The sequence below is a fragment of the Oratosquilla oratoria genome, chromosome 39 (assembly GCF_046742065.1).
Source record: "Oratosquilla oratoria isolate Oo_2021 chromosome 39, ASM4674206v1, whole genome shotgun sequence".
NCBI lineage: Eukaryota > Metazoa > Arthropoda > Malacostraca > Stomatopoda > Squillidae > Oratosquilla > Oratosquilla oratoria.
This window is the reverse complement of record NC_134815.1, coordinates 1,015,001-1,041,500: the sequence shown is the minus strand read 5'-3', so window position 1 is coordinate 1,041,500 and position 26,500 is coordinate 1,015,001. Positions and strand designations below refer to the sequence as shown.

The window sequence follows — 26,500 nt, the reverse complement described above, 5'->3', positions numbered from 1 at the left end:
GAACAGTAATGTATTGTAATATCATACGTGTGATCTTACGGTCGTAAATACGAGTCAGTTATAGAAGACCAAGAAATGAAAAAAAAACTACACTGATTTACGCACTTAAAAAAAAAAAAAATACAACGGTAATGTAATGTGATATGATACGTGTGATCTTACACTCGTACGCCAGTCAGCTATATAATTGTGCTTTGTAACATAACACTTTTGCTGCCACACCTACTTCCATCATTTTCTTTTCTTGTCTTCCAGAGCGCCAAAGGGACATTATTCCTCTGCAGGACGAAGTGGAAGTCGTCTTGTCTTACCTCAGGTTGTTGAACCTACGTAGCAACTTCCTCCAGTGATTAGGTGAGTACACAAAAAGAAAAGAAAAAAATTATATAGTATACATACATATACATATATATATATATGTATATATGTATATATATATTTTTTTTTCAACCACAAATCACTTTTAATTCCATGCCATCGCAATCGAGACTGAGAGTCGCTCGAAGGAGGCATTCGTTGGAAATTGAAACGTGGACGAGCCGAGGATTCGAACCCAGCTAACCCGTAACAAAGTTACAGTGACGTTAACCAATACGCTATTCTATTAAGATATATATATATATACATATGTATATATATGTATGTATATATATGCGTGTGTGTGTGTGTGTGTGTGTGTGTGTGTGTGTACATATATGCAATCTAGTGGTATACTTAAACATTTACATAGACATGATAAATCGGTTGATTACGAGCACGCCCAAACCATTACTTATAACAACATTGTCGCAAGAAATCTGAGAGAATGTAGTTTGATTAAAGCAAATAAGGATGTCAGTGGAAACCTACACCATGGTTAGTATGAATTGGACATTTATGTATGTAAAGAAATAAATGAATTATTTAGACTGTACTATTTGTAGTTTTTGAGTCCCCACGTGACTCAAAGGAGTCTTCACGTGATAACATGGTGTTACCACGTTCCCTTTAATGGCGGATATATATATATATATATATATATATATATATATATATATATATATATATATATATATATATATATATATATTTATGTGTGTGTGTATGTATATATATATATGTATGTGTATGTATCTGTATATATGTGTACATATATGTATATATATATATATATATATATATATATATATATTTATATATAAATGTTTTCATCTTATCATCCACATTAACTTTTTCGATTTCAATTCATTCCTTACAAACACGATCGAGAATAACAGGAGCTCGATGTAAGTATGTTCGGAAACTGATACGCTGTCGGGCTGAGGACTCGAGCCTAGCCGATACGTAGCTAATAGACAGTGTCTTAGCCAATACATACATATATATATATATATATATATATATATATATTTATATATATATATATATATACACTGTATATTGTCTTCTCTGTCTTTCTTTACTTCTTTTCTCTTTCTCTTCTTTCTCTTTTTCCCCTCATTTTTTCTTTTTTCTCAAACTTCATCAAATCTGTCAGGCGAACTTCAAACCAATACAGATATCATCTTTATTTTCCATTTCTGATCCTTTCCATCACAGTAATGAAAACCGAAGGTCTGGAGGTCAAGATCATCGCTGCCGGGCGAGACTTGCTATGCCTGGCACCACAGGCAACTCAACACCAATGGCCATGGCCGGTGCTAGGAATTGCGGTGCCCAATTAGAAAACGGAGAGCGGGGGCTCTACTTAAAAGTTCAGATTTGGTGTTTTATTTTCGTGTAGTTTGCCAGTCTTAATCAGAAAGAATGCTTGATATACTAAATATTGATATACAATTTCAAAATTAGTTTAATTTCACTGGGATGTTACGATCAGTTAAGGAATAATTTTACTAGTTTACTGACACATCCCTCAGTTGATAAGTCCTACAGTGTTATTACAAAGGATTACAAAGGCTGAGCATGCCGACAGAGACCTTTTGGTCCATAACTAGGTCGGCTGCGAAAAAAATATATAAATGATAAAAAATAGATAAGATAAAATAGAAATTATAATAGTATGAATAATAATAAATAAAATAAATAATACATAGGTAGTAGTTAAATAATAAACAGGTGAACAGTAAATAATAAAAAATGACCGATAAATGATAATAAATGGAAATCAAGCAAGTAATAAATAAACAGATCAATAATAACAAACAAATAATTTTCTTACCAATTTATTAAGCGAAGTCCGTCAGTGTTTTCTGTTCAAAGTCCGGGTGGCTCGAACACTTCCGCGGGGGACCCAATTTGATCAAATCGGTCAAATAGGCTTAAAACTGTCTCATGGGGACCACATGGCAGGCTACCAACAGCAGAACAAAGCCAGTGGCCTACGGCATGGGGCGCTTAGGAATTCGATTTCTATTTTTCTCTTTTTATAGAGAGGCTTAATGAAAGGTGATAGGTACAAGACAAGTGTCGATAACATAAGTTTTCTTTGTTGTGTTTGATTGGCACAGGCAGGACAAAAACTGAATAATGATTGGAAATTATTTTAATCGGCGAAAATTACTGATATTACTGAATATCAGCGGGACGCTATAATCTATAATTTCGTACAGTTTCAGTATTAAGTTTTCTTTTGTCTTGCTTTCAAGCCAGTGTGACACACACACACGCACACACACACACACACACATACACACACACACACACACACACACACACACACACACACACACACACATATATATATATATATATATATATATATATATATATTATATTATAGGCTATATATATATACACACACACACACACACACACACACACACACACACACAAAGATAATATATATATATATATATATATATATATATATATATATATATATATATATATATATGTATATATATATATATTGTATTCACATTGTCGATCAGAGCGTCATTACTCCCAAATCTTAATTGGGTCACATGGGGGACTATTGCCCAACTCTCCCGAAAGATCCAACTAATCTATCTAATTTAACGTAATGTTGCTAATAAACGTGAAACAAATAAACCAACGACCAAAATCAATACCTCACCTTCGGTCTCCGTCCGGGCGAGAGACGGTGACCGAGCAAAGCCGCTCTCTCCACGTCTCTCTCGGTGAGTTTATTTACAGGATATGATTACGAAGTCGAGTGTCTCCGTCGTCTCGGACAGTTCCTCCGTGGGCCCAAACTCCTCCATGACCTCTTTCAATTCCGTGGTCCTGAGTTCGATTCCCGGGACTACCCACTCGCTGCGTTGGTTCCGGTTGGCCAAGTGGAGAGGCGGCCCAACGAAAGCCTAAAATACCCAGCGGCTTGTCGCAAGTGACAAGGCTTTGCCCTACCACGGGTTTATCACGTCCCACTGAGTATGAGTGGGATTAGGAGTGAGTGAGTGTAACACTGTGTAATTGTGCCCGTAACAAACGTAAATTGATTCTGTCATAAAGTTGAAGATCAGAATGGGGGTCGAAAGTGGGTCTCGATCAGTGAACGTCTTGTTCTGGCGGGGGACCGGACCATGAACTTGATAGAGGCGTGTGATGTTTACCCTGAGCCTAAGCGCAAATTGAGACGCAGGCGACATAGGCGACGCAGGCGGCATAGGCGACGCAGGCGGCATAGGCGACGCAGGCGGCACAGGCGACGCAGGCGGCACAGGCGACGCAGGCGGCACAGGCGACGCAGCACAGAGCAAAGGCAGACTCTCAATATTTCAAATGAGAGAGAACTTCAAACTGTACTTCAAATCAGCAACAGGAAGTCTGCCTTTGCTCTGTGCTGCGTCACCTGTGCCGTCTGCGTCTCAGTTTGCGCCTATGGACACGGTGAACACCACACGCCTCTACCGATTCAGCATCAGGACGTCTGCCTTTGCCCTGTGCTGTGTCGCCTGTGTCACCTGTGTCGCCTGTGTCACCTGCATCGCCTGTGTCGCCTGCGTCGCCTGTGTCTCATTTTGTGCTTAGCCCGAGGACTGTGTGTGTGTGTGTGTGTGTGTGTGTGCAGAAGCTTTCGTGTTGAAGGGAGGCTTGGTTATGGAGCTAATAGCTCGTAAAGATGGTCATCTCCTTATTAGGTCCTCGTTCTTCTCCCGAACTCGCTCATCGAGGGGCTTCCTCGGTCCGCGAACTCGTTGAGGCGCTCCTCACGTCCATCCTAATCAACTCCTCTTCATGCTGACTCCGTATGAGGGTATTGACAGCATAAGTTCTATGCTGTCAATATTTCAGAATCTTCAGCGACACCCCTGTGGGCCGGGGTTACGTAGTATTCTTTTATTAGGGATTTATTCCCATTTAGAGAAGAATGGAGATTATTTTTGACCTTATAATGGTATGCTCAGCAGAGTAGAATGGATCTGCATTGAAACATTAATGTATTAGGTGGTTCTTGTGAGTCATGTGAATCGAATTTGGTGCGACGTGTGTGTGTGTGTGTGTGTGTGTATGGGTGCGTGTATGTGTTTATGTGCGTACGTGCGTGTGCATATACTGTATATAAATATATATGTGTGTGTGTGTGTGTGTGTGTGTGTGTGTGTGTGTGTGCGCGTTTGTATGAAGGCTCATTTGACCACCCACTTGGGGGAGCTTTCTGAGTAGGTGTGGGCAACCTTAGGCACGCGTGCCAAATCTGGCACACTAACGACTTCCTTTCGGCACGCAAAACCCAGAGCTCACCTTAAAACAAATAATTGACAAATATCCAACTTCTTTTGTATCACCATTGGTAACTGCATACTACGCTGGGCGGTGGATTGGAGATAAAGGGAGGGTACCCATGATTATATGTAGGAATATAATTTTACTCTCGTAGCACGCGAGAGAATTTTGTATCAAAGATTTGGCTGATTTTGGCACCCGCACTTAGAAAGGTTGCCCACCCCAGTTGTAGGCTGGTCGATAGGAGCAAATGTGATACCCCAAATGTAGCATCGTTGAGATCTGAAAGAAAACGAACTATATATATATATATATATATATATATATATATATATATATATATATATATATGTGTGTGTGTGTGTGTGTGTATATATATATATGCAAAGAAAAAAAATAATAACAATAATAATAATGTTCCTCTGAAGAAGCCTCTCAGGCGAAACTAGTCAGGAATAAAAGTATTTCCCTCAGCCCGTGTTCCCTTTACCTCCTTTCCACATTCGTCACAATGTATACACATGTATACACACAAATAATAATAATAATAATAATATTCATAATAATAATAATTTAGGAAAAAAATCTCAGCGTAAGGACATAAAAACGAAAAGCGTGACCCACTATATGTCAGACCAATATAAGCTTATTTCTAATTGCTGTATTAATACGATTTCGTACAGAAACATGAAAACGGCTGGTTAACATAAGCATTTCAAGTCTTCACCAGCTAGAGATTTGTTTTGTATAGTTCGGGTTCGAATCCCGCACTCCTTTCCCAGCAGTGACTGATTGTTACTTGCGCCAATAGTCCCTAAAGCGCGTAAAAGGACAAAGGTGACGGCTTCGGCCGCAGGTACTGCTCAGCGCCTCAAGGCGTAGGCTCCTCCTCCTCATCTTCTTCTTCTTAGACATATCTTAGATCCTTTACAAGTGTCTTGTCTTTAAGGACACAAAATAGATAAATAAATGAATAGATAGATAAATAAATAAATAAATAAATAAATAAAACAACTGGAATGGGACAGAGAGAGGGGAGAGAAAGGGGACAGAGGAGAAAAAAGAGAGAAATAGAGAGGGGAGGGAAAGAAGAGAGGAGGGTAGAGAAATAGAGAGGGGAGGGAAAGAAGAGAGAGAGGGGGAGAAGAGAGGGGAGAAAAAGAAGAGAGGGAGCAGAAAGAGGGGAGGAGAAAGAGAGAGAGGGAAGAGAAAGAGAAAGAAAGAGAGGGGAGAGAGAGAGGGTAGAGAAAGAGAAAGAGAGAGAGAAGAATATGAAAAGAGAGAAAGAAAGAAGTGGAAAGATAGAGAAGGGAGAGAAAAAGAGAGAGGGGGGAGAAAGAAGAAAGTGGAAAGAGAGAGGAAGAAGGGAGAGAGAGAAGAGAGAAGGGAGCGGAAGAAGAGAGGGGAGAGAGAAAAGAATGGAGAAAGAGAGAGAGATAGAGAGTGAATTAGTGGAAGAGAGAGGGGGAGAAAGGGAGGGAGGGAGGAAGAGGAAGGAAGAAGAGGAAGAAAAAAAAAAATATCCGACCACATAAGTCGGACTGAATCCTCTCTCTCCTCGTCCTCCTCCTCCTTCTCCTCGTCCTCCTCCTCTTTCTCCTCCTCCTCCTCCTCCTCCTCCTCCTCCTCCTCCTCCTCCTCCTCCTCCTCCTCCTCCTCCTCCTCCTCCTCATTACCTCCTCGATGTCGCGGGGACCTGGCTGCCTCCTACTCGTTATAGCTTCCAACTACCTCCGCTGTAGGCCCGTCATTCCGTCTGAGCATTTTCGTCTTTCTTCTCCTCCTCCTCCATCTCCTTCTCCATCTCCTTCTCCACAACTCCTCCTCCTCCTCCTCCTCCGTCCCCTCCACCACTCCTCTTCCCTCCTCCTTCCCCTCCTCTTTCATCCTCCTCCTCCTCCTCTCCTTTTCCCTCCTTCACTTCTCTTTCCTTCTCCTCTCCCTCCTCCTCTTTTCTCTTCCTTCTTCTATTCCCTCCTCCTCTTTCATCCTCCTCTTCCTCCTCTTTCCTCCTCCTCTCCTTTTCCATCTCTTTAAAAAAAAACCTTCCTCCCCTTCATCGCCCTGCCTTCGTCAGTTCGCCTCCCCATCCTCATAATCCACTCGCCTTCTTCGCAGTTTTCTCCTCGCCTCCCCCTTCCCCCCTCCACCTTCCCCCTCCCCTTCCCCCCCTTCCTCCCTTCCCCCTTCCTCCCTTCCCTCTTCCCCCCTTCCCCCCTTTCCGTAATTATATATCTTGTCTCGAATCTTTACTCCATCTGACGTCATCTTAAAGGTGCGTTTTCCTCGTTGCGATTATCGCTCAACGATGATCGTTCATGGCTCAACGATGATCGTCCAACGATTATCTAGAACAATTATTCTTCGTTTTTGAATGTTGGAGCTGTTTTGTTTGGTACGATTACAGCTCAACGATAATCGTTCATGGCTCAACGATAATCGTCCAACGATTATCTAGAACACTTTGTTTTTGAATGATGGGGCTGTTTTGCTTCGAGGTGCAAAGTACACGAGGCTGATCATTCTAACCGGAACTACAACCAACGCGCTTACCTAGATAGGATGCCAGTTAGGAAGCCCCTCACCCGTCATTGGCTGTGGCAGGCTAACGATTAATAGGGTTCGAACTGGGTCCTGTCTTAACTGTCTCCAAGTGATTTAATTCATCACCATGGCAACCCTTCCCCCCCGCCCCTCTCTTGTTACCGAATGGATTTTAATCAATTTAATTAAATTATTGATTAAATAATTAGATTATTATTTTTAGTTAACATTTTCTGTACCGCGTGTTATCTTATAATTCTATTCTAGCTGCCGTCAGGCGATTATGTTAATTTCCGTGCCTACAGTAGTGGAGGAGCTAGAGGCCTTATCACACTGAGATATTTTTCCTCCGACCTCCGATTAATCGGCGATACCACCAACCTCCAGCACTTTTTCCGCCGTCAAATCACTATGGCGAACTATTTTGTTCTCTCAACAATTTACGTAGAATGTCATTTGATATTATGCTGGAGGAAGATCTCCAGCATATCATCAGGTTCCTTCCCGAAATCTGCTCCAAAAGTCGAAGGAAAAATAGCCCAGTGTGATACCCTTAACTCCTTTTTTTTATTTTATTCTGACTGTCGTCAGGCGATTTTATTCATGTTTGTGGATCTCAGTATCGAAGCTACTCGATCCATACTTATCCTCCCTCCTCCTCTCCTCCTCCACCATCCTCCTCTTCCTCCTCCATCCTCCTCCTCCCTCCTCCTCCTCCTCCTCCTCCTCCTACTCATCAGTGCTCCACGTCACTCCATCTTTCTTCTTCTCTTGTCCTCTTCCTAATTTTCCTCTTCCTCCTCTTCCTCTTCCTCCTCTTCCTCTTCCTCCTCTTCCTCCTCTTACTTCCCCTCCTCCCTCCTTTTTCCATCATCCTTCTCCTTCCTCCTTGTCCCTCCTCATTCCTCATCCCTCTTCCTCCATCCTTTTCCTCTGTCCTCCTCCTCCTCCCTGCTCTTCCTCCCTTCCCTCTGCTCCTCTTCGTTCTTCCCTGTCCCCTTCCCCTCATTCTTCCTCTCTCTCTCTCTCTCTCTCTCTATCTATCTATATCTCTCTCTCTCTCTCTATCTCTCTCTCTCTCCTCTCTGTTCCTCTTTATTTCTCCTTGCCCCTTTCCCTTCCTTCTTCCTCCTCCTCTCTCCTCTTCTCTTTTCTTTGCTCCTCGTCGTTCCTCCTTTCCCCCCTCCCTCCTCCTCCCCTCCTCCCTCCTCCTCCTCCTCCTCCTCCTCCTCTGTGCTCTTCCTCCCTTCTCACTCCTCCTCTTTGCTCTTCCCTGCCCATTTCCCCTCCGTCTTCCTTTTCTTCCCTCCTCGCTACTCCCCGCCCCTCCTTCCCTTCCTCCCTCCTTCCCTCCCTCCCTCCCTCCCTCTCTCCCTCTCTCCCTCTCCCCCCTCTCTGCCGGTCTTATCGTCCTCACTCGCCACTCTCGTTAGCGATGCCTCCTTCCGGCCCCACTCCTCTAATTCATTTCGTCTCTCCTCCTCCTCTTCCTCCTCTTCCTCCCCCACCCATTATCGCCATTCCTCTTCTCCCCCTTTCCTTTAATACAGTTTCTCTCCTCTCCCTTCCTTTCTCTCTGTCTCTCCTCTCCCCTTTCGTCCCACCTCCTCACTTCGGTCTTCCAGACACTCTCCTCCCATCCACCTTCTCTTTCTTCAGCGTAATCGCGACTGCAATCTTCGTGTCAGTATTATATATTATCTCCTGCCAATTTCCTTTATATACTTTATTAGAGGGGAGGAAATGGTCTTCTCTCTCCCTCTTTCTTCTTCCCCCTCCTCCTCCTCCTCCTCCTCCTCCTCACTCTCTTTCTCTTTCTTCTTCACCCGATCTGTTGTGGATTATCTGTGTTATTATCGTTTCCTGTCTTGTCTTCTTCTTCTTCTTCTTCTTCTTCTTCTTCTTCTTCTTCTAGTGTCTGTTCTACTACCACAGCTGATGGACGGCCCCGTGTTGTTGTTATTGTCATTACTGATGTTGTTGTTGTTATTGCTGTTGTTGTTGGTAGTGGCCGTGGTGATGGGGTAATTAATAAAGCTGGTTTAGTTTTTGTTGGTCTTCTTTTTCTTCTTATTCCACTACCACTTCTCCATCTTCTTCTTCTTCTTCTTCTTCTTCTCCTTCCCATTCTTATTCTTTTCCTTCTTCTTTCTTCTTCTTCTTCTTCTTCTTCTTCTTCTTTTTCTTCTTCTTTCCTTCTTCTTTTTCTTCTTCTTTCCTTCTTCTTCTTCTTCTTCTTCTTCTTCTTCTTCTTCTTCTTCTTCTTCTTCTTCTTCTTCTTCTTTCCTTCTTCTTCTTCTTCTTCTTCTTTCCTTCTTCTTCTTCTTCTTCTTCTTTCCTTCTTCTTCTTCTTCTTCTTCTTTCCTTCTTCTTCTTCTTCTTCTTCTTTCCTTCTTCTTCTTCTTCTTCTTCTTCTTCTTTTCTTTCTTCTTCTTTTCTTTCTTCTTCTTTTCATATTCTTCTTCTTCTCTTCTTCTTCTTCTCCTCCTCCTCCTCTTTTTTCTTCTTTTGTTATTTTTCTTCTTCTCCTCTTTCCCCCCTTCCCATGTTTTCCTCGTTTCCTTTATCTCCCTCCCTCCCTCTCTCGTCTCCCTCCTGTCCCTGACCTTCGTCCCTTTATTCGTCTCACCCTGATTATCTCCCCCATCTCCCAGTCTCCTCCTCCTCCTCCTCCTCCTCTCCATTTCCCTCCCTCTTCCCTTCCTCTCTCTTCCCGTCCCTTCTCTTCTCCTCTCCTCTCTTTTCTTCTGCTCTCTTTTCTTCTGCCCACTTCTCTTTTCCTCTCCTCTCTTCTCCTCTCCTCTTTTGTCTTCTCTTTTCTCTTCTTCTCTTTCTTCTCTTATCCTCTCTTCTCTTCTCTCTTGCCCTCTCTTCTATTCTTTCTTTTCTTTTTCTCTTTTCTTCTCTTTTCTCCTCTTCTCTCCTCCTCTCTTTTCTTCTCTCCCCTCTTCTCTTCTCTTCTCTTTTTTTTCTTTTTTTCTCTTCTCTCTTTTCCTGTTTCTTCTTCTCTTCTCTTTTTTCTTCTGTTTTCTCTTCTCTTCTCCTCTCTTTTTCCTCTTGTTTTCTCTTCTCTTCTTTTCTCTTTTCTCACCTCTGTTAACTTTCCCCCCACTCAACTCCTAATCCTTTCCCTTTTCATTTCCTTACCTTCCCTCCCCTTCCCTTCCCTCCCCTTCCCTCTTTCCTTTCCCTAAACTTCCCCCTTTCCTTCCCTTTCCCTCCCTTCCCTTTCTCTTTTTTCCCCTCCCTCTCTTTTCCTTCCCTTCCCTTCCCTTCCCTTTCCTTCCCCTTCCTTCCCCTCCCTTCTCCCTTTCCTTTCTCTAACCTTTCCCCTTTCCCTTTCCTTCCATTCCCTTCCTCCCCTCTCTCTTCCTTCACCTCTTCCCCTTCTCTTCCCTTTTTTATCCCCCTTCCCCTTCCCTTTTAGTCTTACTATCTCTTCCCTGTACCCTCTCCTCCCCTCTTAGTTTCCCCTCGCCTATTCACGTCCCGGACCCTTTCAATCTCTTTCGACCGTCTTCTCCACTCCCCTCCTCCTCCTCCTCCTCCTCCTCCTCCTCCTCCTCCTCCTCCTCCTCCTCCTCTCAATTATTTCGTCCCCTTTTCACTTCCGATATTCTATATTTTGCTCACCTTTGCCCCCCTCCCTCCACTCCATTCCCCTCTCTTCCCCTCTCTTCCCCTCATCTCCCCTCCCCTCCCCCACTCCTTCCCCTCCCTTCTCCTCCTTCCCCTCCCTTCTCCCTCCCCCTCACTTCTCTCCTCTTCCTTCTCCCTCCTCACTCTCTTCCCCTCCATTCCCCTCTTTTCCCCTCTCTTCACGTCCCTCTCCTCCCTCACCTCTCTCCCCGTAATTCCTCTCTCCTTACCTCTCTCCCTTCGTCCCCTCCATTCGCTCCCTCTCCTCCTCCTCCTCCTCCTCCTCCATCTCCTCCTGTTCGTCCTCCTTTTCATAAAAAATCTCACTCCTCCTCTTCTTCCTCCTCCCTTTCTCCCATCTTCCTCCCTTTCTCCCCTCCCTCCTCCTCCCATCCTCCTCCCCATCCTCCTCTCCCTCCTCCTCTCCCTCTTCCTCCCATCTTCCTCCCTTTCTCCCCTCCCTCCTTCTCCCTTCCTCCTCTCCTTCCTCCTCCCCATCCTCCTCTCCCTCTTCCTCCTTCTCCCTTCCTCCTCTCCTTCCTCCTCCCCATCCTCCTCTCCCTCTTCCTCCTCCTGCTCCTCCTCTTCCTCCTCTTCCTCCCCTCTTACTCCTGCATCCTCTCCTCCTCCTCCCCTCTTACTCCTGCATCCTCTCCTCCTCCTCCTCCGTCCTCTTCACCCATTTCTTTCTTCTTCCTCCTCCTTCTGTCCCTGCTCCTCCTCCTCCTCTCCCTCTTCCTCCTCCTGCTCCTCCTCTTCCTCCTCCTCTTCGTCCCCCTTTTCCTCCTCACTTTCTCATCTTACTCCTCTATCCTCTCTGTCCTATTTACCTTCTCCTCTCTTCCTCCTCCTTCTGCTCCTCCTCTTCCTCGCCCTCTTCCTCCCGCCCCTGCTTCTTCTCCTCCTCTTCTTCCGCCTCCTCCTCCTCCTCTCTTCCTCCTCCGCCTTTCCCTCTTCTTCCCGCTCCTACTTCTTCTCCTCTCCCTCTTCCTCCTCCCTCTCCTGTTCCTTCTCCTCTTCTTTATCTTCCTCTCCCTCCTCCTCCTCCTCCTCCTCCTCCTCTTCCTCCTTCTCGCCTTCCTACTCTCCTCCTTCCTCCTCCTCTCCCTCTTCCTCCTTCTCTTCCTCCTCCTCCTCCTTCTTCTCCCCTTCATCCTCTCCTCCTTCCTCCTCCTCTCCCTCTTCCTCCTTCTCTTCCTCCGCCTCCTCTTCCTCTCCCTCTTTCTCCTCCCGTTCCTGCTCCGCCTCCTCTTCTCTCCCTCTTCCTCCTCCTCCTCCTATCCCTTTTCCTCCCCCCGCTCCTGCTTCTTTTCCTCTTCCTCCTCCCCCTCTTCTTCCTCCTGCTATTTCTCCTCTTCCTCTCCTTCCTCCTCCTCATCATCCTCTCTCTCTCTCTCTACCTCCTCCTCCTCCTCCCGCTCCTTCTACTCCTCATTCTCTCTCTTTATCTCCTCCTCCTCTTCCTCCTCCTCCTTCGCCTCACTTCCGGCCCCCTCTACTTTTCTTATCGTCCGGAGTAATTGCATCTGCCCGTGGTCTGTTTACACATCCACGACCAGCTCTCACCCCTCTTCCCCCCTTCTCTCTCTCTCTCTTTCTCTCTCTCTCTCTCTCTCTCTCTCTCTCTCTCTCTCTCTCTCTCTCTCTCTCTCTCTCTCTCTCTCTCTCCTCCTCTTCTCTCCTTCCCTGTCTCTCTCTCCTCTTCTCTCCTCTCTTCTCCTCTCCTTTTCTCTCATTCCTCTCATCTGTTCTCTTTTTCTCCTCTCCTCTTTTTCTCTCCTCTCTTCCTCTCCTTCTTTCCTTCCATCCTCTCTTTTTTGTTCTCTTTTCTTCTCTCTCCTCTCTTTATTTTCTCCTCTCCTCTTCTCTCTTTTTTTTGCTCTCTCTTCTCTCTGTCTCTCGGCAGGACCCCAGTCGTAAAAACGGGATACGCCAGCCCGGCTTCCTTATATGGACCTAAACTACTGAGGTTCATTGCGTCTTCTGATGTCAGTTAGCTAGTTAGTTAGCCAGTTAGACTTGGTTAACTGCAGACCATCATCTCGATGTACTCTGGGAAGCTCGCCCATTGCAGCAATCGGTGGCAGAGGTGGGACTCGAACCTACGCCTCCGAAGAGTCTGGTTTGAGGCGCCAGTCTCCTCATAAGTGTGGTTTCGAATCCCGTCGCTACTTAAGGTGTGTGTATACTGTGTACAAAGACTCGTTAATCAAACGGCCTGCGAGACCGCAGGGTATCATGTTCCATCAGATGTTGTTGTCGAACAGTTATGACTACAACAGCCTTAGGGAGAGACGATGGGGGAAAGGCGGGGTGGGTGGGTGGGTGGGTGGGTGATCTTCTACCCACATAAGACACACCCCGTCTTCACCCAGACCCCAGAATATGAGTAGATACATTGAAAGCGGGGATTGGATCCTAAAATTAGTTTTGAATCATTCTTAATGGGATTGAATCCTTTTTCCTTTTTAATGGGTTTTGATTCTTTTTAAATAGTGTTGGATTCCTCTTGAAGGACCTGGATCCTTTAAGGAGAATCCAGCCACCTTAAGAAGGATCCAACACTTTTAAGAACAATCCAACCTCATTAGAAAGAATCCAAACCCCTTAAGGGTAAGTATAAAATATACATTCGGTAGGAAGGTGTTGAGCTCGCTTTGTGTGTGTGTGTGTGTGTGTGTTTGTTTGTGTGTGTGTGTGTGTGTGTGTGTGTGTGTGTGTGTGTGTGTGTTCTCTGTATAAGGTAGGGTATGAGACGATCCTGACAGGTTACAAACATACGTACTTATTACGTGTGAAGCCTTACTACCAGCACCCATTCTTATGCCCACCTCCCTTTTGTTCTCCTGTTTCTTCTACTTCACCTCCACCATCTCCTCTTCTTCCTCCTCCTCGTCCTCCCATTCCTCCCTCCACCTCCTCCTCCTCCTCCTCCTCCTCCTTGTCTTCCTCCTCTTTCTCCTCCTTTACCTACTTCTACATCGTTCCTTTTTTTCATCCTCCTTCTTCTATACATCTTCCTTTTCCTCTTCCCCTTCCTAACTAATCTTCTCCTCCTCTCCTCTTCCCCTTCTTCTCCAACGGCTCTTCCTCTTCCTCTTTCTACCCCTCCCCCTTCTTATCTCCTTCTTCCTCGTCCTCCTCCTCCTCCTCGTCTTCTTCTTCCTCCTTCTCCTCGTCTTCCTCCTCCTCCTCGTCTTCCTCCTCCTCGTCTCTCCTCCTCCTCGTCTTCCTCCTCCTCCTCCTCGTCTTCCTCCTCCTCCTCGTCTTCCTCCTCCTCCTCGTCTTCCTCCTCCTCCTCGTCTTTCTCCTCGTCGTCTTCCTCCTCCTCCTCCTCCTCGTCTTCTTCTTCCTCCTCCTCCTCCTCTATTTCCTCTTCCCTTACACGACGTCACCTTCCATCTCTTGCCCTCTCTCTCTCTCTCCGCCCCTCCTCTCCTTTCCCCTCCACCTTCCCCCATCCGTCTTGCCCCAGTTGCAAGTGCCAAATATGTCTGGTGTGTCAACCAATCCCCCCCCAACTCCCAATCCCCCCAACTCTCAACCCCCCCCACCTACTACACTTTTTCTTCCCCCTCCTCCTCCTTGTCCTCCACCTCCTCCTTTCCTCTCCTCCTCCTCCTCTCCCCTCCTTCTGTTCTTCCTCCTGCTTGTCCTCCTCCTCCTCCTACTCTCCTACTCCCCCTCCTTCTGTTCTTCCTCCTGTTCCTCCTCCTCCTCCTGTTCCTCCTCCTCCTAGTCCTCCTTCTCCTCTCTTCCTCCTACTTCTACCTCCTTCTGTTCCTCCTCCTCTTTGTCCTCTTTCTCATTTCCTCTCCTCCTCCCCCTCCTTCTGTTCTTCCTCCTCTTCCTCCTCCTCCTCCTCATCATCATCATCATTCTTGTCCTTGTCCTCCTTGTCCTCTCCTCCTCCTACTTCCCCCTCCTTCTGTTCCTCCTCTCCCTCCTCCTTGTCCTCCTTCTCCTCCTCTCCCCTCCTTCTGTTCTTCCTCCTGCTGCTACTGCTCCTCCTCCTCCTTGTCCTCCTTCTCTCCTCGTAGTCCCCCTTGTAAATAATGGAATGTCGGCCCAATATTCAGTACCAGCGATCATCGTATCATCACATTCAAAATGAAAATGGAAGCTTGTTTATCTAAGATCAGCAAAGAAAAAGTACCCGACTTCCGTACAGCCAATTTTAACAGACTCCGATCATTATTAGAAAACTCAGACTGGAGCAAAACTTCGAACGAGATTGATATTGATAAAGCTTGGGCAAACTTTACCATGGAGCTAAACAAAGCTGTAAATCTCTGTGTTCCCTATCGTGAGAGACGTCCGGCAACAAATAAACCAAAGTGGTGGAATAGGGAAATTAGTAACAGCCTCTCTCATAAAAAGCGTGCGTACAAAAAGTATTTATCAACTAAAAGCCAAGACAATAAACTAACACTAGACAGAATTCGCCGCGAAACCAAAACACTGATAAAGCGTAGTAAGAAAAATCTTGAAGAGTATATTGCTGAGCCAAGCTAATCGAACCCATGCTATAGTTATGCGAATAAGAAGAAAACGCTTACCTGCGGCATTGGGCCACTAAACAACGATGAAGGGAAACATACGGATGATGAAAATGAGATGGACTCAATCCTTTTTTTTTTTTTTTTTTTTTTTTTTTTTTTTTTTTTTTTTTTTTTTTTTTTTTTTTTTTTTTTTTTTTTTTTTTTTTTTTTTTTTTTTGCATCCGTCTTCACAGACGAGGATTGCTCAGTGTTTCAACCAACAGAACATAAAATGCCCTAAAACGTTTCAAATCAACTCATAATTACCGATAATTACCGAAAGTGATGTATAAGTAATTGATAAGCTCAAAATAAATAAAGCCCCGGGACCTGACAAAATTTCACCTATAATTCTGCAAGAAGTCAAAAATCAAACCAGTAAACCCTTGTGCATCCTTTTCAACAAATCTTTAACACTTGATAAAGTCCCATCAGAATGGAAATGTGCTAACGTAACACCAATATTCAGCTACAGACCAATTAGCCTGACTTCTATTGTGTGTAAACTGCGAGACCATCATTCGCGACAGTGTAGTAAATTTTTTAGAAGAAAATAAAATTATGAAAGATTCACAACATGGCTTCCGTAGCAAACTCTCATGTTTAAATAATCTCCTCGACTTCTTTCATGACGTCTTTAACAAATACGAGGAATGTAGATCTGTTGATATAATTTATCTTGATTTTCAGAAGGCATTCGATAAAGTTCTCTATAAACGATTGCTCGACAAATTAAAAACGCATAGTATTTCTGATAGTATCCACAACTGGATTAAAGATTGGCTCTCTGAGCGAAAACAGAGAGTTATAATTAACGGGGCCTCATCTAGCTGGCTCGACGTTAAAAGTGGCGTACCGCAAGGATCGGTTTTGGGACCCGTTTTGTTCTTAATATATGTAAATGATCTAGACTACGACCTCCTGTGCAAAGTATCAAAGTTTGCCGATGGCACAAAGATTATCGGTGAAGCAACAACCACCAAAGAGAAAGAAACTCTGCAATCCGATCTAATGTAAAGTCGTGCACATTGGAAGTAACAATGATCACATCCAATACCAAATGAGTGGCGAAATAGAGGATTCAGTAACTAAAGAAAAAGACCTAGGAGCTTTAATATCAAATGACTTGAAACCAAGTCAACATTGTTCAGAAGTTGTTAAAACAGCAAATAAATTTGTTGGCTTTATCGGAAGAGTCTTCGAAAATAAATCAGAAAAATATTGCTAAACCTTTATAATTCCTTGGTCCGTCCCCATCTCGAATACTGTGTACAATTTTGGTCCCCATACTACCAGAAAGATATTAGTAAACTAGAAAGAGTGCAACGGAGAATGACTAAAATGATACCAAGGCTGAGAAATCTGCCATATGAAGAAAGACTTAAAAGTCTAAATTTATTCTCACTTTCAGAAAGGAGAATGCGAGGAGATTTAGTCGAGGTTTTTAAAATATTGAAAGGCTTTGACAACATCAATATCGAAGATTACTACTTATTAGACCAATCAGATACAAGAAGACATCACGATTTTAAAATAGTTAATAAAAGATTTTCTTCGGATGAAAGTAAGCACTTCTTCTTTAACCGGGTTGTTAATGTGTGTGATTCGTTACCTTCCACTGTCGTTGAAAGTAATACAATAACAAAATTTAAAATCGCCTAGATAAATATTTTGACTCCAGTCCGCAAAACATTATCCTTTGCAATAAAATATCTGACTGCCCGGCATTTAATTGTAATTGGATAGGATAGTGGTCCCTTGTTGTTCATTATGTACATAAACGACTTAGACGACGGGATAAATAGTGATGTTAGTAAGTTTGCGGACTACACTAAAATAGGACGCCTAATTAGGTCAGGAGACTACGCAGAGATTCTGCAGGATGATCTTAACAAATTGTTCACATGGTCGGTGAAATGGCAAATGAACTTCAATATCTCTAAATGTAGCGTGTTAAACGTAGGGCTACAGAATCCCGAAAATAGATACAGCTTAGATAACACGCTTTTAGAGAAAACTGAGTGAGAGAGAGACTTGGGAGTTCTAGTGAGTCCGGACCTTAAAACCGGTAATCAGTGCATTAGCGCCAGGAATAAAGGTAACAGAGCATTAGATTTCATTGCTAGGACGGTAACGAATAGAAGTGCAGAGGTAATTATTAAACTCTATCTAGCGATGGTTAGACCCATCCTTGACTATGCGGTACAGTTTTGGTCTCCGTTCTGCAAAATGGACATCGATTCACTAGAATCAGGACAGAGAAGAATGACCAAAATGATACATGGACTCAGAAATTTGCCTTACGAAGAGAGGCTTAGGCACCTTAACTTACACTCTCTGGAAAGACGCAGAGTGCGGGGTGATCTAATAGAGGTCTTCAAGTGGATCAAAGGCTTTAACAAGGGTGATGCAAACAAGGTCATCATATTAAAACAACAGGGCAGGACTCGCAGTAATTGTTATAAACTGGACAAATTTAGATTTAAAAAGGAAATAGGCAAGAATTGGTTTACTAATAGGGTGGTCGACGAATGGAATAAACTTAGTAACCATGTAGTAAGCGCTGAAACTATCAGTTGTTTTAAGAAACTATTAGACAACCTTATGGATGGGGATGACAGGGGGTGATGGACACGGAGCTGCCTAGTGTAGGCCTTATGGTCTCTTGCAGTCTACTTCATTCTTATCTTCTTATGTAACAGTAGTGTTAGTTCATCTTCTATCGCCTAGTTGCCCTGTTTTCTTAACTGTAGCTTAGTATAGTAAACACAAACAGCCTCCTTAGGGCCAGTAGCCCTGCTGTTCTTTGTTCCTCCTTTGTGTTTCTGTCTTCTCTTCCTCATTTCCCTACGTCTACTCCTAGTACACCCTTTTCTTGCCCCTCCTTCTTCTTCTCCTTGTCCTCCTCTTCCTCCTCCTCTTCCTCCTGCTCTTCCTCCTCCTCATAATCCCTCTCCTTCTATTCCTCTTCCCCTTCCTCCCTCTCCTCCTCCTCCTCCTTCTCCTCCTCCTTCTCCGCCCTTTCCTTACTTCTCCTCCTCTTTCCTTACTTCTTCTACACCGCCTCCTCCTCCTCTTCCTCCTCACCCTCTTCCTCCCCCTCCTCCTCTTCCTCCTCGGCCTTTTCGTCCTCCTCATCCTTCCTTACTTCTCCACCTCCTTTTACATCCCCCCTTCTATTTCTCCTCTCCCAGCTCCTCATCCTCTTCCTCCTCTTCCTCCTCCTTTACTTCTCCTCCTGCTCCTGCTTACCCTACTTCTGTTTATCCTCTCCCACCACCTGCTCCTCCTTCTCTCCCTCCTCCTCCTCCTACTCCTCCTCCTCCTCCTCCTCCTTTTCCTTACTTCTCCTCCTATATCCCCTCCTATTTCTCCTCCTCCTCATCCAGCTCTTTCTCCTCCTTCTCCAATTCTTACTTCTCCGGCTCCTACTTCTCCGTCTATTTAACCTCCCTCTTCTCTTCCTCCTCTTCTTCCTCCTCTTCCTCCTCCTCCTTCTCTCCCTTCTCCTTCTCTCCCTTCTCCTTCTCCTCCTCTTCCTCCTCCTTTTCTTAATTCTCCTCCTGTTCCTCCTTTCCCTCCTATTTCTCCTCCCCTACCTCCTCCACCCCCTCCTCCATCTTCTCCTCCTCCACCTCTTCCTGCTTCTCCTTTCCCTCTTATTTCTCTTCTCATGCCTCCTCCACCTGCACCTCCTCCATTTCCTCCTTCTCCTCCTCCTCCTCCTCCTCCTCCTCCTCCTCCTCCTCCTCCTCCTCCTCCTCTTCCTCTTCCTCCTCCTCGACAGCTCTTCGACCGACTTCGTGTCCTCTGTCGCACCAAAGTCGGGATCTCGTAGTGGTCAGACCCAACAGAGATGGAGGGGGGGGGGACGGGGGACTTCTGAGGTGGTCAGGGACGCTGAAGCCCGTAGGGGCAGTCCATTTCTCTTTCATCTTCCTCCTCCTCCTCCTCCTCCTTCCACCTTCTTCCTTCAGCAAATTAAAAGAAAAAGTACAAAAATAATGATAATAATCCTTCCACTTTCTTTCTTCAGGGAAAAAAAAAATTAGTAATAATAATAATAATGTAAGGATCAATAGGAGTGTTACTCTTAGTCAAGAAAATTTCTATTACAGTGTTAGATTAGGTTAGGTACCGAAACAGCCATGTAAGAAGCAACAGGTCCTTTGGTGTTCGCTTGTCCATGTCACTCCCTGTAACTTGATCGCATATATAATTTTATTTATACCCAGATCTCATCCGGGAGGGTAATAGCTATAGGTCACGAATTGAGCACGTGATCCAGGATCATGTTTTTTTTTTTTTTTGAAGATACGAGTTGGCTCAGGTCAGTGTTTCCCAACTTTTTTATTTTTATTTATTTATTTATCTATTTATTTTTTTTTTTTTGCTTTTTTTTTTCGGGCGACCCCCAATATGAGCCTCATGATATAACCGCGACCCCACTAATCGTATATGTGTTAATACATATGACTAGTTGTTGACCGTAAAAAGTAGGAGACAAGCTTAATAGAAATATGTGTAAGAAAGGTAATGTAAGGTTATAAAAGACAAAGTTAACATCATCATGGTTGTTGAATTGAATTCATATAATTTTGAAAAAAAAAAAAATAGCATACAAGATGTCTTAGCGACCCCAGGGTTGGGAAACAATGGGTTAGGTAGCCTAAGGCTCCTTTCACACGCACCGACTTTTCGCCGTGCGCCGTCCACGACACGACGTCGTGCTCTCAAATAACCACGGATGTCTATGGACGCTTCCACACGTGGTCGTGATTGTGATGCTCCTTTCACACGCACCGACTTTTCGCCGTGCGCCGTCCACGACACGACGTCGTGCTCTCAAATAATCATGGGTGTCTATGGACGCTTCCACACGTGGTCGTGTCCGTGACGTGCGAAAGCGTCCGTAAGTGCCCATGGTTATTTGAGAGCACGACGTCGTGTCGTGGACGGCGCACGGCGAAAAGTCGGTGCGTGTGAAGTGAGCCTAAGGGTTGATATCCTCCAATTGCTCAGATATTTCCTTTGCTGAATAAAATCACCTGGCGACAGCAAAAATAGACGATAAAGTTATAAAAATTCATCTCCCAGTCATCCTCTTCTCATCTTCCTCTTCTCTTGTCTTTTCCTCTCTTCTTTTGTTTTGTCTTCTCCTGTCACCTCTTCTCTTGTCTTGTCTTGTCTTCTCCTGTTACCTCTTCTCTTGTCTTCTCCTGTTACCTCCTCTCTTGTCCTGTCTTGTCTTGTCTTCTCCTGTTACCTCTTCTCTTGTCTTGTCTTGTCTTGTCTTCTCCTGTTACCTCTTCTCTTGTCTTGTCTTGTCTTCTCCTGTTACCTCTTCTCTTGTCTTGTCTTCTCCTGTCACCTCTTCTCTTGTCTTGTCTTGTCTTCTCCTGTTACCTCTTCTCTTGTCTTTCTTGTCTTCTCCTGTTACCTCTTGTCTTGTCTTGTCTTCTCCTGTCACCTCTTCTCTTGTCTTGTCTTCTCCTGTTACCTCTTCTCTTGTCTTGTCTTCTCCTGTTACCTCTTGTCTTGTCTTGTCTTCTGTCACCTCTTCTCATGTCTTGTCTTGTCTTCTCCTGTTACCTCTTCTCTTGTTTTTCTTGTCTTCTCTTCTTCTCTTTCTTTTTTCTTCCCCTCTTCACCTACCCTACTCTCCTCCCTCCCTTCCCCTTTCCTCCCAATCCTTTCTCTTCTCCCCCCTCTCTTCTCTTTCCTCTTCTCTTCTCTCCTCTCTTTCTCCTCGAAAGGTTTAATAGACTCGTCTGACGGTAGATTGAATAGAATCAATGAAGAGTGTCGCCCAGTTACAGAAGTTCTTCAGCAACTTTAGGTTCTCTCTCTCTCTCTCTCTCTCTCTCTCTCTCTCTCTCTCTCTCTCTCTCTCTCTCTCTCTCTCTCTCGCTCTCTCTCTCTTTCCTCTCTCTCTTGTAACTCCTTTTGACATGGTTTGTTCTTCTTTGATTCCCTGTGTTCTCCTCGTCTTTCTTCTCCTGTATCATTTTCTCTCCTTTTTGAGTTGGTCGTCTTGTAACCTTTGGTCCTTTCTTGAAGAGATTCTCTTTTTTTTTTTTTTTTTTTTTTCTCTTGGTCAGCACCGGCGTCGTTATTAATAGCTTTGTTGTTGTTGTCGTTGTTGTCACCACCACCATCATCGTCGTCATCATCGTCATCGTCATCGTCATTATCATCGTCATCACCACCACCATCATCATCATCGTAATCATCATCATCATCATCATGATCTTCATCATCACCACCACCATCATTGTCGTCCTCGTCGTCATCATAATCCTCGTCGTCATCATCATCATCATCATCGTCGTCGTCGTCGTCGTCGTCATCATCGTCATTATCATCATCATCATTGTCATCACCACCACCATCGTCGTCGTCGTCGTCATCATCATCATCATCATCATCATCATCATCATCATCATCATCATCATCATCATCATCATATATGACGACCACTTTCACTATCACTGTCATCATCACCAACGTCGTCACCATCACTTTGACTCTATAACGTTGACTATGACTATTACTATTACCATTACTATCATACTATCACCATCACTGCCACCATCACCATTACCAACATCACCATCATCACCAATATTATCACCATCATCACCAATATTATCACCATCATCGTCTTGGTCATCATCATCGTCCCCCGTCTAATTTACTTACCTCTCTGTTACGCCCAAAACTAAATTCTAATTAATTAATTAGAGATTCTTAAGATTATGTTCTTTTGTACTCAACCACACAACAGATTCTTAATATGGGAATCATAAGACATTTTAATTTTGTTATACAGGGTCCTCCATAAGTCAGAGGGTTTGTGATCTTCTCTTCAGTAGTTGACCTTAGGTCAGATGTGGAATTCACGCAAGATAGTTTCTGATGAGGAAGTGTCTGTATTGAATTAAAATTCCATACAATTATTTGTCACAATAAGGCAGTTGTTGAAAATTAAAACCTTTCTCTCTCTCTCTTTCTCTCTCTCTCTCTCTCTCTCTCTCTCTCTCTCTCTCTCTCTCTCTCTCTCTCTCTCTCTCTCTCTCTCTCTCTCTCTCTCTCTCTCTCTCAGTTACTGATGAGAAAGTGTTTGTACATTTTATTAAAATTCCTCACATGTATTTGTCATAGTAAGGCAGTTGGTGAAAATTAAAACCACTCAGTGACTTTTGTGTCACCCTGTACAAGTTACGTGTGTATCAAAGTCTCTCTCTCTCTCTCTCTCTCTCTCTCTCTCTCTCTCTCTCTCTCTCTCTCTCTCTATATATATATATATATATATATATATATATATATATGTCTCACTCCATATCTCTCTCTCTTCTCTCTTCTCTTCTCTCTTCTCTTTTCTTCTCTCTCTTCCTCTCTCTTCTCTTCTCTCTTTTCCTCTCTCTTCTCCTCTCTCTCTATCTCCCTCTCTCCCTCCCTCCCTCCCTCCCTCCCCTCCCCCTCTCTCCCCCTCTCTCTTCTATCTCTCTCTCTCTCTCTCTCTCTCTCTCTCTCTCTCTCTCTCTCTCTCTCTCTCTCTCTCTCTCTCTCTGTGTTTTCGTTGAAGTCCGTTATGTAACGAATTTTCTTTTGGTCGCCGAGATGACATAATCGCGCCTTCTTTGCGTACAATCGACTTTATCTTCAGAATCGCAAACAAGTTTACTGAGATTGCGTAACCACGTTTTCTTTGTAAACAGTAAACACGACCTTTTGAATCTCAGAAGAAAAAAATATTTTTTTTGCCTTTGGGAATATGAATGTTATCACTTTTATGTTTTACCACAAACTTTTGAAAGAATAACGAAAATAAATATTTTTCGAAAAAAAAAAAAATTAAATTCTGAGCAGTTTGTCTGAATCGACTCGTAGAGGAGTTTGCGTCGATCTTGAAAATAATCAGAACGAAAATAAACAACTTCGTCTCTGAAATAGCTTCCCAATAAAGAAAAAAAAAAAAATCCTTTGATCTTGCTCCACGCCCCCCCCCCCCGTCACCTCTTCGTGAATACTGCAACCTTCAGAATCTGTTTTCCAGAGGTAATTAACGTCTTGATTCTTAATGAAAAACATTTTACGTCAACTTGCCAGGTCTGTTTACGTTCTGTGGACAACTTGAGACATCTTAAGAGGCTTTCCCCCCTAAGTTTCATATAATGCTTCGGGCTTTGTAGGTGTACGTAGTTTGTGTCATTTTGATATTTGATGAAATATAGTACATACCACGTTCTACACGAGTGCCCTCGGCAGAATGATTAGTCCGTGAACTAATTCGTTCTGTTTTGAAGGGTCAGTGTAGTACAGGCGGTACAGTCCTCGCTTTATATGAAGCATTCCGCTCTGGCGGGGGTTCGAATCCCAGCAGATGATTTTATTTCCTGTACGTAGTTTGTTGATGACATCCCTAGAGCAAGCCAACTCTCTCTCTCTCTCTCTCTCTCTCTCTCTGTGTGTGTGTGTGTGTGTGTGTCTTTGTTTCGTTTTCCCTCTCTTCCCCATCTCTTTCCATCTCCTCTCTTCTCTCTCTCTCTCTCTCTCTCTCTCTCTCTCTCTCTCTCTCTCTCTCTCTGTATTGTGTGTACGTGTGTGTGTGTGACCGATCTATGGGTAAGGATGTGACTTTAAATGCACACACACACACCCAACTCCCCGCCCACAAGAGTTGGAGTAATAACTCGCAGCGTAGCGATACTGAAATAATTTCAACCCTGGGCGGGATTCGAACCCGGATCTCCGTAGTGGCAGTCGGGAACGCTATGCACTGCACTACGAGATGTGTGTGTATGTTTGTGAATGTGTGTGTGTGTGTGTGTGTGTTTATGTGCTTAAATGTATCAACGCAATATACGTTTTCATAAAGACACATTAATTTCCTCTATCTCGTCTATTTCAATAGGCCTGACCCTATATTCATAAAAAAATCACTACTTTTTGGAATGAAAAAATGTACATATGTTCTTTCAGTGCCTTATGTATTCGAACGAATGTTTAGATTTTTTTACTTCATTAATGTAAAATATACTGTATATATATATATATGATCATGAGCAGATTGACATCTGTATTCCAGTTAACTTTATGGTTTATTTTTAATGGCGCCATTTATATTCCAGTTAACTTTATGGCTTATTTTTAATGGCGCCATTTATATTTCAGTTAACTTTATCGCTTATTTTCAATGGCGCCATTTATAATTCAATTAACTTTATGGTTTATTTTTAATGGCGCCATTTATATTCCAGTTAACTTTATGGCTTATTTTTAATGGCGCCATTTATATTTCAGTTAACTTTATCGCTTATTTTCAATGGCGCCATTTATAATTCAATTAACTTTATGGTTTATTTTTAATGGCGCCATTTATATTCCAGTTAACTTTATGGCTTATTTTTAATGGCGCCATTTATATTTCAGTTAACTTTATGGTTTATTTCTAATGGCGCCATTTATATTCCAGTTAACTTTATGGCTTATTTTTAATGGCGCCATTTATATTTCAGTTAACTTTATGGCTTATTTTTAATGGCGCCATTTATATTCCAGTTAACTTTATGGCTTATTTTTAATGGCGCCATTTATATTCCAGTTGACTTTATGGCTTGTTTTTAATGGCGCCATTTATATTTCAGTCAACTTCGTGGCTTATTTCTAATGGCGTCATTTATATTTCAGTTAACTTCATGGCTTATTTTTAATGGCGCCATTTATATTTCAGTTAACTTTATGGCTTATTTTTAATGGCGCCATTTATATTCCAGTCAACTTCATGGCTTATTTTTAATGGCGCCATTTATATTTCAGTTAACTTTATGGCTTATTTCTAATGGCGCCATTTATATTTCAGTTAACTTTATGGCTTACTTTTAATGGCGCCATTTATGTTTCAGTTAACTTTATGGCTTATTTCTAATGGCGCCATTTATATTCCAGTTAACTTGATGGCTTATTTTTAATGGCGTCATTTATATTTCAGTTAACTTCGTGGCTTATTTTTACTGGCGCCATTTATATTTCAGTTAACTTTATAGCTTATTTTTACTAGCGCCATTTATATTCCAGTTAACTTTATGGTTTATTTTTAATGGCGCCATTTATATTTCAGTTAACTTTATGGCTTATTTCTAATGGCGCCATTTATATTCCAGTTAACTTCATGGCTTATTTTTACTGGCGCCATTTATAATTCAGTTAACTTTATGGCTTATTTTTAATGGCGTCATTTATATTCCAGTTAACTTTATGGCTTATTTTTAATGGCGCCATTTATATTCCAGTTAACTTTATGGCTTATTTCTAATGGCGCCATTTATATTCCAGTTAACTTTATGGATTATTTTTAATGGCGCCACTTATATTCCAGTTAACTTCATGGCTTATTTTTAATGGCGCCATTTATATTTCAGTTAACTTTATGGCTTATTTTTACTGGCGCCATTTATATTCTAGTTAACTTCATGGCTTATTTTTAATGGCGTCATTTATATTCCAGTCAACTTCATGGCTTATTTTTAATGGCGCCATTTATATTTCAGTTAACTTTATGGCTTATTTTTAATGACGTCATTTATATTCCAGTTAACTTTATGGCTTATTTCTAATGGCGCCAGTTATAATTCAGTTAAATTTATGGCTTATTTCTAATGGCGCCATTTATATTTCAGTTAACTTTATGGCTTATTTTTAATGGCGCCATTTATTTTCCAGTTAATTTTATGGGTTATTTTTAATGGCGCCATTTATATTCCAGTCAACTTCGTGGATTATTTTTGATTTTCGCCATTTATATTCCAGTTAACTTCGTGGCTTATTTTTACTGGCGCCCGGCGATTTTATTCATCTAAAGGAACCATTGCCATGTCCTTTACATTCGGATAAAATTGTCTTTGGTCTGATAGCACAAACGCTATATTCCACAGAATAAAATATTTAAAGGATTTTTGTATCGAAAGGTATCATTTAAAAGAAGTTTTGTTTTATTAGAAAGTGAGGAAACCACACCAGGAGGCGCTGAGTAGCTGCGGCCGAAGCCGTCACGTTTGGCCTATTATCCGCTTTTGGGGACTGTTGGGGGAGGTATATTATCAACA

The 26,500-nt window shown here is 43.0% G+C and overlaps 1 protein-coding gene across 2 annotated transcripts in view; it reads left to right on the top strand.

Moving 5' to 3' along the window:
• Positions 1-26,500, top strand: part of LOC143020237 (putative G-protein coupled receptor No9) — a 1,159,970-nt gene that overhangs the window by 275,167 nt on the left and 858,303 nt on the right. For both annotated transcript variants that reach the window (XM_076176404.1, XM_076176403.1), the window contains exon 4: positions 256-354. The gene's annotated coding sequence lies outside the window, so the exon portion shown is untranslated. The remainder of the gene's footprint in view (positions 1-255; positions 355-26,500) is intronic.